Source organism: Solanum tuberosum, unplaced genomic scaffold, assembly GCF_000226075.1.
Source record: "Solanum tuberosum cultivar DM 1-3 516 R44 unplaced genomic scaffold, SolTub_3.0 scf00276, whole genome shotgun sequence".
Lineage (NCBI taxonomy): Eukaryota > Viridiplantae > Streptophyta > Magnoliopsida > Solanales > Solanaceae > Solanum > Solanum tuberosum.
This window is the reverse complement of record NW_006239203.1, coordinates 262,019-265,914: the sequence shown is the minus strand read 5'-3', so window position 1 is coordinate 265,914 and position 3,896 is coordinate 262,019.

The following is a 3,896-nucleotide window of genomic DNA, read 5'->3' as shown; positions in this document are numbered from 1 at the left end:
TGATTGAATTTGATGAATAGAGGACAGAAGTAAACTTGATCTATTGTAGTGAACGATAAAGAGTTTTTGTACTATTATCATAAATGTTGTTTGAATACATTTGGTTTTGTGGAATGTACTGCTGGTAGAGATCTTTAAGCAATTGCTTTCTATATGTATGGGACATGTTCTCGAAGTTTATTTAATTTGAAATATATACTTTCGAATTATTTATAAGCTAATTTTGTGCTTTATATCACTTATATATATTTAATTGTGATTATTGATTATATGCAAACTAAAATTATTATTCTTAAAAATGAAAATTTGTGGCTACAAAAATTCTACACAGCATTGCAACACTTCAAAAGTGTGGCTTATTGTTTCCAAATTTTATCTTGTACATAAGAAAAGTTACACTTTATAAGTGTTGTTGTAGGTGAGATATAAAAGGCTACACTTTTAAAGTGTAACCAATAACAACGGAAAGGTCACACTTTTAAGTGTAGTATAATCAGATAAAAGTGTTGCTAATGAAATACTCCAAAGCATGGCCTTTATACCTCTTTGGCCATGCTTTTTAAGTGTTGCTACTTTGGCGACACTTCAAAAGTGTTGTCTAATGTCAAAGGTTACGCTTCTTTAGGCCACCCCTAAAAAGCGTTGCCTAAAGTCAAAAAGTGTGGCCTTTTATCAAAGGCCACATTTTTTACTAGTTTAGGCTACACTTTACCGGGGTGGCCGTAGGCCTAAAATGTTGTAGTGGGCATTAGACCATATCCTGGAGGCATGGATTGGATTGGTGCAAAAAGGCTTTTGGCAGTCATGAACATGAACGAAACTCATTTTGTGACTCTTGAGATCATCTTGCACGAGGGTTGCATGAATGTTTATGACTTCCTGCTGATGGGTATGGAACATGCCAAGTTTTTGACATTCATACAACCTGTCTTCGAGTTGCTGCCAAAATTGTTGAAGTAAAGTGGAATAATGAAGCATTTGCCAGATAAGTTCCTCAATGAACCATGAGAATTTAAAGGTCGATTGGAACCCATGGTAACAAATGATACCAAAGCCGCGTGAGCATCATATTCACTTGCATTTATTGAGCATTTGATTACCAGGACAACAATTCAACCTCCCTAAACCCTGTTGTGTGACAACACAGTTCATCAAATGCAATGGATTTGGACTGTTGGGATAGTATCTAGGAGCTTGGAGCCTTGATAATGTGTTTGTAATTAAAGACAATGTTTTATTTTATCACTTATGTTATTTTATCTTATCTTGAGAGCAAGTACATAGTATGTGATGTTATATTGAAAGCAAGTACTTGATCAAATGTTGTTACATATGTGTCATATGTAGCAACATATGGGTCATATGTAGTAACATATATGTCATATATCGCAACATATGGGTCATCTGTAGCAACATATGCCTCAAATCGTCAAACGTTGCTACATAAGGGTGATATGTTGCAACATTTGAGGCATCTATAGCAACAAATGAGTCATTTGTAGCAACATATGTCTCATATGTAGCAACATTTGACTCATATGTTATGTTAAGAACAAGTAAAAATGTTGGAACAAGAGTGCAAAAGTACGTTTATTTATTTTATTTCCATAACTATGATAATTTTAATGGTTGTACACAACTACATAAGAATTTTCCATCCTCCACAGTGTTCTTCTTGGTAATGCTTAAAAATAGAAAAAAAATCCACAACAAACAACACAAAGATTAGCTTCCAGTTGTTATAACATTTGGTCTTCTTCTTCTCCTTCATCACCCATTTGTTACTTCTTTTAATATGATTTTTATCATCAATTTCCAACTCCTTAATTATGTTTGCCAATCTTAGAATAACGAACTTGGATCGAATATCAACATCTTCACGATCCCTCCATCTAAAGAAGTTGCATGCATTCCCCTAAAAATACACACCACAAAGAAATTTAAATTAAAAAAATAACAAAATAAAGAGAAGTCTCCAGACTAAGATGTAGAAATGTACATACACGATAGCGTGGACAAGACCAAAATCTTCGACCTGGATTGTCTTTCGACCATGAAGTTTGCATTGAAAGTAAGTCTCCATGTTTGCAACAGATTTTCACACCCAATATGGGATCATTTTTATCATTACAAATTCGATTCAATATTGAATTTGACATTATATCAAAAGTAACAAAAACAAACAAAACTCATTCATTAGATCTAGATCTAAAGTACTGATCTATATTTAAAGAACTCATTCTTACCCAATCACTATATTGCAAAATTAATGATTTTATTGATTTGACAATACATGACAGTGCTGAGATTTGGTTTAACCAAAGGCCAATCAAAGTAGTTGCGTGTTAAAAAATATAGAACAAAAAAGACTGACAGAAAAAAGATTGATGAAATAAAAAGCATCATTATATCCCATGCACTCCAGAGATCCGAGATCCATGCGAAGAGAAAGAGAGAGAGAAAGCGCGAAGAGGAGAGAAACCGAAGCGGTGAGGAAGAAAATGAAAACCCTATTCTTTAACTGAAAATGAAAACCCTAACTTATATATATATCCCTTCTAGAAATGAAATAATGGGCCGATTGGGCCAGTTTTAAAGGTTGGGCTTGCCTATGACTTTTATAAAGTACTTACGTTTTTTAAGCTGTTGCAACATATGCCAATTATGTGTACATGCAAGTAGTATCACCATTAATAGAGAGGAATTCAAGCACATAAACTTGGGAAAAATTAAACATAAACATGTCATTGATAGTTGATTGTTGAACTAGTCTCTAGTGTGCAAGGCTAGGCTAGGCTACATATCCATATTTAATGGCATTAACGCCAACAAAAACAACAAAATTTACATCTGAAACGCTCTAGCCCATTGATAGTTGATATAGTGACATGCAAGGCTAGGCTAAGCTACATATCCATATTTACAAGGCATTAACGCCAACAAAATTTACATCTGAAATGCTCTAGCCTTATGCTACTACTTTAGCCAGCAAAAAAGGACTTGACCGGAGGATCTGGAGTCAACATTGAACGATTAAACCTGGAGGGGCATCACCATTCTTTCTTGAAGGGTGGTGGATCATAGCTACCCATGCACTCTGTCACAAGACCACCTAACGAACATCACCCATGCACTGAGAACACACTTGAAGACGACATCATATTAACTGAGAACAACATAATTACGTTGATCACCCACAACAAAAGCATGCAGAGAATTAAATTTGTCCAAGGTGGTAAAATCTTCTCAGGGAAATTTGAGTGTGATGAGAGGAGGAGAGGAGAAAGAATAAAGGAAATAAAATATAAAACGAGAGCTTATTTTTGTGAATTAAGGGAACCCTAATTAACCCTTTTATAATGAGTAAGAGTGAGTGGAGTGTGTGTTAGTGGAGTATTCTAGAATGATCTTTTACATTACATGTTGAATTAACCCTAAAAAGACCATTTTTATGATATACACATGTTGCCACATATGACATGTCTGTTGCGATTTATCAAACAGAACGTGCATATGTTGCCACATATGACACTTCAAGGATCGGTTAATCGATAAATTGAGCAATTTAGGACTGGAAAATTGTCAAATTGGACCAAATTTTAGTACTTTGAACCATAATTAAGCAATAAAAATATGCTATAACACTTGGAACAACGATTTACAAAAGTGTTATATAACTATCATATTTGAGTTACTTGGTCATTGTATGATGAACTAGTGGGATGATAGTCTTTGTAAATATAATTGATAGAATTGAAAGTAGGTTGTTGTGTTAGACATAATTCAGTACTTAGACATGTTGTAGGACTATATATTAGTGTTACATATTGAATTAGGTGACAATTTAATTGAATTAACTTCAGATGTTGCCACATATGACATGTCTGTTGCGATTT